A 14,930-nucleotide genomic window follows, 5' to 3' on the forward strand; every position below is an offset into this window, starting at 1 on the left:
GTTGAGTGAATCAGAGTATAAGACATGAGTGGAGGCTGACACTGAGATTGGGAAAGTAGATGATGAAATATTGTGGGGCCCTCAGGAGTAATAAGGCAATTTGTTCTTAAGAGAGATGGGGGAGGGGTTGGAGGAGCTATTGAGTTCCATTATAGTCATGTTTAGCTTGAGATGCCTGTGGGATATCCAGTAGATATTTGGTGGTGAGGGTCTGGAGCTTTGTGGCTAGACTAGGACTCAAAGATATATAGATTTGTGAGTCATTTGCATATAGTTGATAATTGAACCCCATGGGAATTGATGACCTCTAAGTTAGAAAGTGTAGAGAGAAAAGAATAAGGCCTAGTGCAGAGGCATGGGGTAAACAATGATGATGACCCAGGAGAAGAGACAGAAGTGGTGAGATAACAGAAGCAGCAATGGTTCTGAAGTTTGATGAAAATCCAGAGAGGAGAGAGTATCCAGGAACAGTGTCATATGCTGAAGGAAGGTCAAGAAAGATGCCTGAGAAAATGTTATCTAATTTGACAATTAAGAGATCATTGGGGGGCAGCTAGGTGGCGCAGTGGCTAGAGCACCGGCCCTGGAGTCAGGAGGACCTGGGTTCAAATCCGGCCTCAGACACTTAACACTTACTAGCTTTGTGACCCTGGGCAAGTCACTTAACCCCAATTGCCTCACTAAAAAAAAAAAAAAAATTAAAAGAGATCATTGGTCATTTAGGAATGAGCAGTTTCGGTTGATGGATGAGGTCAGAAGTCAGATTGCAGAGGACTTAGTGAGAAGAGAGGAAGTACAAGCACCAAATTAAGATGGCTTTTTCAAGAAGGGTTGCTAAGAAAAGGAGAAATAAAGGAAAATTGCCAACAAGGACAGTAGGAATCTAGTGAGTCTCTCGTTATTTGATTTTGTGTTTTTCTCCCAGGATAGGGAAGTAAAAAATTCTGCAAAAGGGTCACTATGGAGAAACTTTAAATTCCTTTAGTGGAAATGAACAACTGGGGCTTGGGGAGGGAGAATTTGTATGATTTTTAAAAGGCAAAACTGAAATAAATGGAAATGCTTTAACATACTGGCTCTGGCATTTGAAAATGACTGCCTTTCTATGCTGTGTGTACACACACACACACACACACACACACACACACACACACACACACCCCTTTAATTTGCATCTGGAGCCCATTAATCTCTATAACTGTCTTTTAGATTTGCAATCAGCCTGGATCCTTCTCTCAGAAAGTAGTCTTGATTGCTGTACATCAGCTGGTCTCTTTTCTGCTACTGTTTTCCAGTAGTACACAGTTAAGCTGCTTTCTTTTGAAACTACCAAACTCACCGAATGTTTTTGGAATGCCTACTGTGTACCAGATGCTGTAGCTATGTGTCTTTCAAATGTTTCTGTCTCATTGCTTGGGAATTCCCTTTCAGCTATATTCTAAATCCAGCTCGGTAGAGTTACATTATGTCGTTACGTTGCAATACTCCTAGATGGATTGTGTTTCAGGATCATTTACTGGTGATTTTATCTTGCCATATAAATATTTGTTGGGTTGCATCTGCTTGAGAAATTGAGCTAACTTCCTTGTCACATCCAGACCTCTGAACTGTATACATAAAAGGTTGTTAATCCAATGGTTCTTTGTTATGTCAGCTAATTCTCACTTTCATCTACTACTGTTTGCCTGGAAGTACTAATATTTTATTGAAGTTTCATTCAGTTAAACTCATTGAGAAGTGCACATGACTAATTAGGGGTTATAAAGAATATAGGTTTCTTGGTAAGGAGGCTATTACAGTAATTTAGGTGAGAAAAAAGGAGGACTTCATTAAAGATGGTTGCAATGTGAATTGAAAGGAGGGAATTAGCGCACAAGGAAGGAGACTGAAGAGGTTGAATATGATGTATGGGGTTAAGGTGGTAGAAGGATGTTTTTCCTTACAGGCTTGTAAACTCTGAGAATAAGGTCTATGTCACAGATAGTCTGAATTCCCAACATAAGTACAGTGCCTTAAACATAAATTAGCAGTTAATAAATGCTTAATGAAAGTTTTGTTGATTAAATGACTACATTTAGCATCTAAAGGAACTGCCAGATTCCTCCTTGGCTTGACATGGACTACCTGACAAGGCAGGAACAGTATTTCCGATTCTTTAAATCTCAGAGGAAAATGTCCCATATCTATCAAATTTCTCAGGGTTTAACCTAGAACTCATACATCTTTCTTTAAAAAAAAAAAAGCACTGAGAATTCCCCAGTTCTGATTGCTAATGATGTTTCCTAAAAATTGGTCTTAAAGTGGACAACCAATTTATTCTCCTAGGACAGAGGTTCTTAAACTGGAGGACTGTGAACTTTTTTTTAGTATCTTACTATCTCAATATAATTTGGCCATCCTTATAATACTATGTACTTTATTTTATGCATTTTAAAAACATTAAAGGGGCAGCTAGGTGGCGCAGTGGATAGAGCACCGGCCCTGGAGTCAGGAGGACCTGAGTTCAAATCCAGCCTCAGACACTTAACACTTACTACCTGTGTGACCCTGGGCAAGTCACTTAACCCCAATTGCCTCACTAAAGAAAAAAAAACATTAAAAAACCATTTATAAAGAGGTTCATAAGCTTTATCATATTGCCAAAGAGGCTCATGACACAAAAAAAGCTTAAGAACTCTTTTCTTAAGGATACTTAAAAAAAGAGAGAGAAGAGAGACAATGGGATGTAGTGCAAAGAGTACTAGATTAGGAGTAAGAGAATCTGAATTTTTTTTACCTGTGTGACCTTGGGTAAGTCCTTTTCCCTCTCTAGGTTTCATTTTTTTCCTTTAATATCCAAATTCTATTCTAACTAAACAATACAATCTGGCATGCCTGCACAGATCTGAGAAACAGAACTTTCATTGAGTTCAAGAAGTCAGCTATCTGATCATACTCTTTACTTCCAAGGTTCCAAACAGTTGTTACTATCAGTCTGGGAATCTGTCACTTACTGACATACTTAAACTATATGTATTAAGCTCTAGTGGTTTTCAAAATGGAGTCTGAGGACTAGTCTCTTGTCACATTGTTGTTGTTTTTTCTTATGACAGTGTTGATGTTTTGATTTCTGGCATGATTTAATTATTATGTTATTCCTCCAGTGTCTCAAAACCCATTTCCATTCATTCTGGTGTATGTACAGAAGCCCCACAGGATTTTTTGCTGCTTTTGTGGACTGAAAAGGTTTGACATATTTATTTCTTGGGTTGTCTTGCCTTCAGCTTATTCTCCCTTGACACCAGTACATGAAACCTAAGATGTAAAAGTAGATCCCCTTTCACTCATTTTATTAGATTTTATTAGTTTTTTTTCTCTACAAATTCCAGCAACAAAGCCTCATCATGGCGTGGTGATACCTGGGTCTCAGCAAATTTAAAAGAATGCTACTTTGGGGATCAGGTAATACTAGGTCTGCCACTTACTTGAGGTGTGACTGTAGGCAAAATGATTGAACCTCTGTAAGTAGCCCCATTTGTAAAATAGGGGCATTGTACTTGGATGATCCCTGAGGTCCCTTCCATTTCTGATCCTTAGAGTCCTAGGAGCCTAAAGCAGGGCATTAGAGTTCCCATGCTGGAAGAACTTCAAGCATGGTCTCAGCAGTATACTGCTTTCCTAGGACCAACTCAGCTAAAGACAAAAAGGGTTGTTGTTGTTTGCCAGTAGGCTGGCCAAATTCTTTGGCCACTACAATCTATGAAAGAGAAAAATACAAGATAGCTCTCAGTGTTGTGCAGTCTCCTACTTCAGTAATGGTGGCAAAATATCAGAAGTGGGAGGGGGCAGTGAATGGTGGGGAGGAGGAGGAACAAAGAGTGCCAAGAATCAGTTTTCAGAACATATGAACATTAACTTCACTTTGGGTATTCTAAAAGTGAGGTCTCTGTCCAGAAACCAACAGGCAGAATTAGTCCTGCAGGATATAAATTGTGTCAATCTTGACATTCTTGCTATAAAGGAAACCAGAAGAAAGAAGGAAATTGCAGATAGATGGAATGATGGAGAGGCCAAAGGTTAGATGATAAAGAAGGCTCACTTCTTTACCTAATGAACACTTGCTTGCAGAAGAGTTTTGGGAGGTGTTGGGCATGGTAAGCAACTCATAAGTTCACCAAAAAATGAAATTGAATGTTCTAAGAGGTAGGAAACAACTAGTTACCCATGTGATCCTAATTTCTGAATCAGCTTTCTATGTACAGTCAGACCACAGACTTGTTAGAACAGAGATCAAAATCAATATCACAGAAGAATAAATAAGAGGATGTGGTACACAATTGAGGCAACTCAAACCTGACCTATTTAAACAAATTATTACTGTTAAGAAAATGAAAAAGAAATAAAGGAATGGACATCAGCACAGGCTACCCATTTTTCTTTAAAATTTAGCTATAAAGAGGCAAAAAGAAGCCAGAAACTTTCAGATAGTCAACATTTTATCTCCTTGCCAATTCAGAAGAGAGGGTAGCAAAATGTAACAACAGTTTAAATATAAAGTTGTTTATAAAAATCTGAATTGAAGAGGGTGATAGAAGATAAAACAGTAAGAAGCAAGTGAGGAAAAAAGTTCCCAGAAAATTTGGCTAGAAATTCAATTAGACCAGATTATCCTGAGTACATCTAGGGCTGAAGCAGGAAGGAATACAATAAACAGAAAAAAAATGGAAAATCTTTGTTGATTTCTTTAACATTTAAAAAAATTCAATGATACCAGAACCACCACATTTGTACTCTGTCATAATCCTGCTATGCTGTATGAGAAAATAGAAATAACATTGAACAACACGGAGAGACAACAAATATGATGGTCAATATTTGTTCTCTGTTATCGGAATTAAAGAACAAATACTGAACTATCCATAGCACCACTTTTTGTTGTTGGAAAAAAAAACTGGAAACAGCAATACACGTTGAGCAAGGGATGGCTAAACAAACTGTGATATATGATTGCTATAAGAAACAACAAATATGAGACATTCAAAGGAACATGAGAAGGTGTATGAATTGAGTGAAATAAGAACCAGAACAACAATAAACACAATGATTCCAATAATATAAACCCCAAAGTCAGCTGTACTATTGGTGCTTGTAATAATCAGTCTTGTTCCCAAAGAAGAGGTGACAAAACAAACCTCCCACATTTTACCAAAGAAGTGGGTGACTGAACACCCATGTTAGACATGGTTATTGTTTCTATTGGTTTTACCTATTTTCTTTGATACAAAAGAGAGTGAAGTGGAAAGGAGAAGAGTTAGATGTAGAAACGACTGGTGTAAAATAATGAATATTTACTTTAAAAAAGAAATAAATAATAAAAATGAAGACCTGCTTAGGTTTGAATCCTACTTCCAACAGTTACAAGTTGTAATCATAGACAAGCCTCAGTTTTCCCATCAGTGGAGATAATTGCAATACCTGCCTCCCAAGATTGTTGTGAGGTTCAAGTGAGATAATGTACAGAAAGCGCTTATTCCTTCCTTAAAACACTGTATAGTGTAAGTATAGACTTACTCATGCCACTTTCTCACTCAAACACCATTAATGGATCCCTATTACCTATTGAATAATCCTAATTTTGGCTTTTAAGACTATTTAGAATTTAGTTCCAACCTATCTGTTGGAAGTAACCATACTTTTCCCTCTAGACAAACTTCCGTTTCCTACTCTAAGTCTCGATGCCTTGTCTTTATGCCTTTGATCACACCTTCCTGGATTCCTGCAATGATTAACCCCTCCCTAATACAGCTCCACTTTATTAAATTCCCCCTTTCTCCTTTCCAGAGTTAACTCAGTTGCCTCTTCCTTTCCTGATGTCCCCCTCCCCCAAATGGAAATGATCTCTCCCTCCTGAAATTTCCCATAGCATTTTGCCTCTATCCTTTGTATTTATTTTATTCTCCCTTGTGTCATGTCTATTTTATGTTTTATCTTTATTTTCTCCACTTAGCACTTGGTCTTACATTCAGCAGGGGCTTAATATTTGCTGAATTCAATTTTATTCCTAAATTGATGATGACCAGGTTATCACTCAGTAATCCTATTAACAGGGCTTGTGTTGCTGCATAAAGTAAGGAAAATTGTTTGCAAATTTTATACTTGGTGTGTGAGGTAAAGCGTTTACAAGATAAATTACTGCTGCAGGTGTACAATGCCTCAGGTCTGATTGTTACATTTCCTTATTCACTTTAGCCAAGAGGATGCAAGATCATATTACACCAGGAATTATTCATCTTTTTTTTTTTTTTAAATCATGGAACTCTTTGTCAGTTTGGTCAAATCTATGGAGCCCTTCTTGGAATAATGTTAATTTTTTTTAAATATTAAAAAATATTAAAACCCACAGGATTACAAAGGAAACCAATTATATTGGAATATAGTAATAACAATATTTTTTTTTTTTTGGTGAGGCAATTGGGGTTAAGTGACTTGCCCAGGGTCACACAGCTACTAAGTGTGTAAAGTATCTGAGGCTGGATTTGAACTCAGGTCCTCCTGAATCCAGGGCTGGTGCTCTATCCACTGCGCCACCTAGTTGCCCAATATTTTTTTTTTTTTAAGTTCAGGGATCCTGGGTAAAGAAGAGTAGGATCAGTCAGGCAGTCAATGAACATTTAATGGCATGTGTGGGGTGTTCATGGAGAACTAGCACCTCTGATGTGAGAGTTTACTGAGACGTTCTCAGGATTGCTCATCTACCTTTGGTGTCTATCTGGCACTCACCTCTCACCTGTAGCTCCCAAGAAGCTGTAGCATGCCCAGTGGCCACACCCCATTGAACCATCTTGGCAGACACCTAAGCCAGGTTGACAGTAACTGACAAGCCTCAAACCCATCTGTGAATTAGGGGGGTGTCTGCCCCAAGCATGTGAAGATTTTCCCCTTTGGAATGGCTACAAAGGTGGATGAAGCAGGCACTGTAGAGCCCTTAAAACTTTGTCAGATGTTGGAAGATGACAAGGTCATTCACTGCAACTGGGGCCATCACCAGTCATCTTGACTTTTGTCTTGCCACTGGACTTCAGTGACTCTGGAAGAGAGAGGGAAGCTGATGACTTTGTGCAACTCTGCCTCACATAAATCCAATTCACTCATGAGTCAAGACATGATGTCATTGGTCATTAAACACCTACTATGTGCCAAGCATTCTGCTAAGCCCTGGTGACACGAACAAGAAAAAGGAAGACAATCCTAGCCTTTAACGGAGCTTACAAACTAATGGGGAATGATCACACACAAAAGGAAGATGAAGGCGGGGTGGTGCAGGGAAAGTTGGTGAAGGTACAAATCAGAGAAGTGCCAAAGTATTAAAACCATGTGAGAAATGAGGCAAGCTGAGCTTCCTCCTTAAATGGAAGTTTGGAAGTTCATGGCTACACCCTCCAATCAGAGGGAAGAAGGTGGTGAGGTGGATTACTGAGGCTGATGGGATCTTTTGGGGTGATGAGGTTTTTGGAACAATGAGCATCCTGGAGCATGGTGGAAAAGAACAAGAAGTCCCAGAGAAGTAGTGCAGCCTGTAAGAAATGAGAATCTAGAGTTGGAAAGGACTTTAGAGAGTATCTGGTTCATCCCTCAACCCATTTTACAAATGAGAAAATGAGCTTAAGGAGGGAAAGTGACTTCTTCACACACCTGAACATACATAGCAGAGCCTGGAGTCAAATACAGGTCTTCTAGACTCCAAATGCAGTACTCTTTTCATTATACTTCATAACAGTATGCCCTTTCCCCCGTCTAATACAGTCATACAAGTATCTATTTAATAAATTCAGATTTCATATTAGGCTTCTTAAAGGGAAAGTACACCTCTAAAACCCAAGATATGCCTGTGTTCACTCTTCAATGCTCAGGTGACACGGTTAATGCTTTAGAACAATCCAGGGAAGCTGGCCCCCTTAATTGGGCACAGACTTCCATGAAGTTGGCCAAGAAGAGAAACAAAAAAATGCCTCAGTCTGTGGGTCAGAGGCTTTCATACAGGTCTTAATTCAGTGGGAGTAGGAAGGCAAAGCTGAAAGATATTCACTGTTTCTGAACTCAATCAGCCTTTGATGCTCCCTCCCTTTTCTTTACCAACTGTCCTGAAGACTAAACTTGTTACCAAGCCTTTCCTTCACTTTAAGGCCAGTAGGACTGGCCACATTTGTTTCCATCCCAACTTTATCTCAAACCACCAAATTGTCCCTAAGATCCTCTTCTATCCTTTTGTAGAGGAGAGGAAGGGAACCCCACATCAAGATCTACTGGTGGCAGCGGCCCTAAGAAAGAACTCTGATTTGTCTACCCTCATCCCCACAGCCGGCCCTACTCTTTCTTTTTTGTTTTTTTGGGGGGTTTTTTGTGAGGCAATTGGGGTTAAGTGACTTGCGCAGGGTCACACAGCTAGTAAGTGTTAAGTGTCTGAGGCTGGATTTGAACTCAGGTCCTCCTGAATCCAAGGCCGATGCTCTATCCACTGCGCCACCTAGCTGCCCCCCTACTCTTTCTTGAAGTTAAATGAAGATGGGTGTGCAGGACAAGTTGAGCGGATCAGAGGAGATGTATCAGAATAAGTAATAAGAGACAGCAGAGGACAAATGAGGGAAGGCAGTCAACTGGAATGTCAGTCTAATGAACCTTACAACTCTGACATTCTGTGGTCTGTGATCCTTTTTGCCTAGGAAGAAATGGAAGTATATAACGGATATACAAGAATTAGTGATAATACGAATATAAGTGGTTTGGGGATCTCTGTGTTCTTGAAGGTCTTTAAAAAGAGGCTGGATGATGGGGCGGCTAGGTAGCACAGTGGATAAAGCACCGGCCCTGGATTCAGGAGTACCTGAGTTCAAATCCAGCCTCAGACACTCGACACTTACTAGCTGTGTGACCCTGGGCAAGTCACTTAACCCCCATTGCCCTGCAAAAACAAACAAACAAACAAACAAAAAAGAGCCTGGATGACTATCTAGCAGGAATCCTGCAGAAGACAGTCATCCTTCCAGTAGAAATTGTGCTTGCTAGCCTTTTAAGTGAGCCTCCAACTCCAGGTCATTTCTAAGAAACCTTTTAGCTTTAAAATTGGTGATGTATATGATTGAGTCTGTGTGACTTATGTTCTTTTTTTTTTAAACTTATGTTCTTCTAATAGAAAATGTAACCAAATAGGGCAGCTAGGTGGCACAGCGGATAAAGCACCAGCCCTGGATTCAGGAAGACCTGAGTTCAAATCCGACCTCAAACACTTGACACTAGCTGTGTCACCCCAGGCAAGTCACTTAACTCCTATTGCCCCACACATAAAGAAAGAAAGAAAGAAAGAAAGAAAGAAAGAAAGAAAGAAAGAAAGAAAGAAAGAAAGAAAGAAAGAAAGAAAGAAAGAAAATGTAACCACATAGACATAAGCAACTGTATCTCACATGCCAAATAATAGATTTTAACATGATTGTAGTATTTTCTACATGTTTGTTTTACTTCATAATACATGGTAACACAATGATTTCCAGGCTTTGAGATGTTAGGCTCCAGGTAATGAGTCTGTGTTGTTGAGACACAGGCAGAAATGTGGCAATCTTATGGGAAAATTAATGAAAGTAGTAGATGGAGCAGGGTATATAGATATATACACACACATATATACAAGTATATACACACATATGTGTGTATGAATATATGCATATGTGTATACTTGTATACATGTATGTATACATATATACACATGCATGTGTGTATGCATGTATATATACACATATATATGTGTGTGTGTATATATATATAGGGAGAGAGAAAGAAAGGGAGAGAGAGGGAGAGAGCAAGAGGACACAGATAATGGGAATAACCACAAAGAATAAATGAAAATGGAGGTTGATATTTTTATTTACCATTTCAGCAGGGCTGAAATTTCTGATCTTTTTTTGTATTATCTTTATTCTAATTCTTGGAAGTTTGTTATTTGTTTTATGCTTCAAACTACCTCTTGCAATCCCAGAATTACAGTTTACTTCCTTTGGGTAGTGTTGTCCTCTCAAGGGTCATTTTTTAAAATGCAATTACCCTTGGGAAAGCCAACATTAAGTTATTAACATCTTACAGTAAATGCACATTATAATCCTTTAATGGTAAGAGATATCCTGGGGCACCTTGAGAAGACTGGGTATCTAGAGAATGCTGTCTCAAATAATGGAAGTTTAAATATGGTTGAAGCTTACTTCACAGTTTTACTTAGGGCCTTACTTGTTGCAGCCTGAAGCTAAAGGGTGGATCTGAGAATCCCTATGTCATCTTTTGTTCTTCTGTATGGTCCAGCTACAGTGTTCAATAAAGGTATATAGAACCCATGAGGGCCTGAAGGGTTAGGTCAGCCTTGCCAGCCAGCACAAACCCACTATTTGCAGGGTTTTTGTTTGTTTGTTTGTTTGCTTGCTTGTTTTTTGTGCAGGGCAATGAGGGTTAAGTGACTTGCCCAGGGTCACACAGCTAGTGAGTGTCAAGTGTATGGGGCTGGATTTGAACTCAGGTCCTCCTGACTCCAGGGCCAGTACTCTATCCACTGCACCACCTAGCTGCCTCAGCCTCATATCTTCTTTAACTGAGAAGTAACTGTTTACCTTTAAAAGGATATTGCAGGGGGCAGCTAGGTGGCACAGTGGATAAAGCACCAGCCCTGGAGTCAGGAGGACCTGAGTTCAAATCTGGCCTCAGACACTTGACACTAGCTGTGTGACCCTGGGCAAATCACTTAACCCTCATTGCCTCACCAAAAAAAAAAAAAAAAAAAGAATATTGCAGATATCTTCCATATTTTTTTGTCTTGTCATTACTGACACACATATTGACTATGTGTGCACGTGTATATATATATGTACATATATATACAATTTAATTTATTTTAAAATTTTTATTTATGTGTTTCATTTTTACATTTTACATTACAAACATTTCCAGATGACCCTCCATTCTTGAGAGATCTCTTATATGAATGTAATGGAATACTATTGTGCTATAAGAAATGATGAGCAGGCTGATTTCAGAAAAACCTGGAAAGACTTACATGAACTGATGCTGAATGAAGTGAGCAGAACCAGGAGAACATTGTACACAGTAACAGCAACATTGTATGAGGATCAACTGTTATAGAATTAGCTTTTCTCAACAATACAATTATCTGAGAGCTTTCTTGTAACAAAATAAAAACTATTAAAACTAACAATACTGTGACCTCTGGGAGTACATGCAGCATTCCACATCTGTAGGGCCTTCCCATTTTTAAAAATTGGTTTTTAGGAGCAGCTAGGTGGCAAAGTGGTTAAAGCACTGACCCTGGATTCAGGAGGATCTGAGTTCAAATCTGGCCTCAGACACTTGATGCTTACTAGCTGTGTGACCCTGGGCAAGTCACTTAACCCTTATTGCCCTGCAAAAAAAAAAAAAAAAAGGCTTCTTTCTTTCTTTTTTATGAGGCGATGAGGATTAAGTGACTGGCCCAGGGTCACACAGCTAGTAAGCGTCAAGTGTCTGAGGCCAGATTTGAACTCAGGTCCTCCTAAATCCAAGGCCATTGCTTTATCCACTGCGCCACCTAGCTGCCCCCCCAAATGGTTTTTAATTAACCAAAATTTATTCCTCCTCCCTATCCTCCACACCACTGCCAGTGGGGGGAAGAGGGAAGTAAGGGTGGAGGGGAGGAGAAGAGAAAACAAAAACAAATTCCCTGTAACAAATGTGCATAATCAAGCCAAATAAATTCTCTTATCAGTAGGATTGTGTGTGTGTGTGTGTGTGTGTGTATAATTTTGTACCCTAAATTTATCACCTCTCTGTAAGGAGATAGATAGTATGTTCATGACCAAACAAGGGATAGAGAGGATCACAGGACAAAAATGGTTAATTTTGATTACATAAAATTTAAATTTTTTGCACAAATTTAATAAAATGTACAAAGAAAAAGATTAATGGGGGCAGCTAGGTGGTGCAGTAGATAAAGCACTGGCCCTGGATTCAGGAGTACCTGAGTTTAAATCTGGCCTCAGACACATACTAGCTGTGTGACCCTGGGCAAGTCACTTAATCCCCATTGCCCTGCAAAATAAAAAAAGATTAATGGGGGGCAGGGGTGGGTACATCTTTGCAACAAGTATTTCTGATAAAGGCTTCATTTCCAAGATATAAAAGGAGCAGATTTACATTTATAAGAAAGCAGTCACTGTTCAATTGATAAATTCCCTAAGGATATGAACAGATAGTTCTTAAAAGGAGATATGGAAGAAAATGCTGCAGATTACTACTAATACAAGATATGCACATTTAAAAAATTAAAAGATTTCACCTTACAACCATCAGATTGGCAAAAACGACAAAAAGGGAAAATGATAACTGTTAGAGTGGGAAAAATAGGCACAATGATATACTGTTGGTAGACCTTTAAATGGATATAACTATTCTGGAAAGTAATTTGAATTATATATAAAAAGTTACTAAATAGTACATGCCCCCCTCCCTTTTTTTTTGTGAGGCAATTGGGGTTTAGTGACTTGCCCAGGGTCACACAGCTAGTAAGTGTCAAGGGTCTGAGGCTGCATTTGAACTCAGGTCCTCCTGAATCTAGGGACAGTGTTCTATCCACTGTGCCACCTAGCTGCCCCCAGTGCACACCCTTTTGACCCAGCTATGCTGCTGCTAAATTTATACCTAAGAGAGATCAAAGTAAATAGTGGAAAATCCTACATATACAAAAACATTTATAGCAGCTCTTTTTTGTGGTGGCAAAAAAACTGGAGGCTAAAAGGATACATATCAACTGAGGAATGACTGAATAAGTTGTGGTGGATGACTTTCATGAAAAACTATTGTGCTGGAAGAAGTGGGGAAAAAAAAGATGGTTTTAGAGAAACCTGGGAAGATCTGTATGAACTGATCCAGAGTGAACTGAGAAGAACCAAAAGAATAATTTAAATTATAACATCAATATTATGAAAATGAACAATTTGAAGACTTTTATAAACTAATGAAGAATGAAAATTTCTGTTGGAATTATTGTAATGAGGTGACAGTTGGTTATTTGATTTGTAAAACATTAATAGAATAAATTCAAAATGTTTATCCTGAATTTTGTTCCATTTTATACATTGTACTTATAGATAAGAGTCAGCCATATGGCTCAGTAGATAGTTAGGTCTGTAGTCAGGAAGACCTGGGTTCAAATACAATCCCAGACACTTAACTAACTGAGCAAGTTACTTAACTTCTGTTTATTTTGATGCCCTGGAGAAGGAACATGGCAAACTACTCCAGTTTCTTTGTCAAGAAAACTCCATGGCCAGTATAGTTCATAGGGTCACAAAGAGTCAAGACACACTGAACAACAACGACAAACTTGTAAATCAGATTTTGTGAACAACAACTGGAAAATTCTGTACATATAAAAAAAGAACTGAATAGGATAGGGAGAATGATCCTTGCATTTACTAGAGGAAAAAAATCTGGTGATCTTTCTAGAGTCATGATTTGTGATCATTACACACAAACTCTATTGGCTCTTTCTTCTTTGACTTGCTGTGTATATTGTTCTTACTTAGGGGCTCATACATGTGAAGTGTTCAAAAGACATTAATTTATACAAATAGCTTAGGCATATATAACACCTTGACTTCTTATATTTGCACTTCCTCTCTCAGTGGCTCAGTTTCTTCTCTGGTAAAAGAGGGCTAATAATACTTGTACTTGCCTTCACCACAATGTGGCTGGCATAATCAAATGAGAAAATGTTTGTGACAGGTTCATATATGTGTGAGCCATTATTATTAAAGCACAGTTAGATTGAACAGGTAGGTACTTTTACTAGTTTCCTCTCCTTTAGTTGATTGCTTTGATTTTCTACCTTTCATTTAGAGAGCCTGATTCACTTTTTTCTTTGCTAAAAGAAATCCTAAGTATTTTGCATTATAGCAAGTCATCTTTTGTAGTTTCATTTGCTATCATTAAGAAAATTATTCTCTTATTTGCTCTGTTTCTTATCAGTCTGTTCTTCCACTTCATTAAAAAAATCATTCTATTCCTGGTTTCACCAGCAACATGTTCTATTGTCTTTTCCTTTGTTCCAATTATTTTGACCATCACCTCTAATAAATAGTCCATTGTTCTCCCCCTCTTGCTTCCTTATTGCTATCAGTTATTACGAATTGCTGGTGCTGCCAGCGTATGGTTTGCCACTGAGCAACATTCAGGCCAAATAAACATAAGGAAAAAAAAAACACTTGCCCTAGAAGGTTTGCAACCTGAGTGAAATAGATTGAGTTGTAGACACAAATACACTGGTTAGGTAAGTATTTCAACCACCTCCCCCCCCCTCTCTGCTTCTTTCCATTTTCTAACTAGCTTTGGGGCATGCCCTTCCATAGAAAATAAGCATTTCATAACTAGTCTAATAACAACTCACATTTCTATAGCACTTTAAGGTTTGCAAAGTAGTTCAAGAATTATCATTGCTGTTTTATAGATTAGAAAATTGAGGTTCAGTGAGGTAAATAGTCACCAAGCTACTTGGAGCAGAACCCAGCCACCTGATTTCAGCTCAAATACTCTTTCCACTACACCACACTATCTATTCTAAGAATATAATATGATCTTACAACCAAAAGCATTTGGGAAAAGGCTGGCTAAAAGTGTGTATCAATTAATTTCCATACTCAGCTATCTTTCCAACAATGTTGGTCCACAGTACGATGGTTAATGGAAGATGTGAGTTGACTTGGGCAGTCTTACTTATCAGGCTTGGGAAACCAGTTTTGGCTGGTTTCAAGTTAACCTGGGTAACCAGGTGGTGAAGTGGACAGAGCACCAGGCTGGGAGTCAGGAAGATGTGAGCTCAAAGCCAGCCTAAGACACTATCTGTGTGACCCTGAGCAAGTCACTTA

Source organism: Dromiciops gliroides, chromosome 2 (genome assembly GCF_019393635.1).
Source record: "Dromiciops gliroides isolate mDroGli1 chromosome 2, mDroGli1.pri, whole genome shotgun sequence".
Classification (NCBI taxonomy): Eukaryota; Metazoa; Chordata; class Mammalia; order Microbiotheria; family Microbiotheriidae; genus Dromiciops; species Dromiciops gliroides.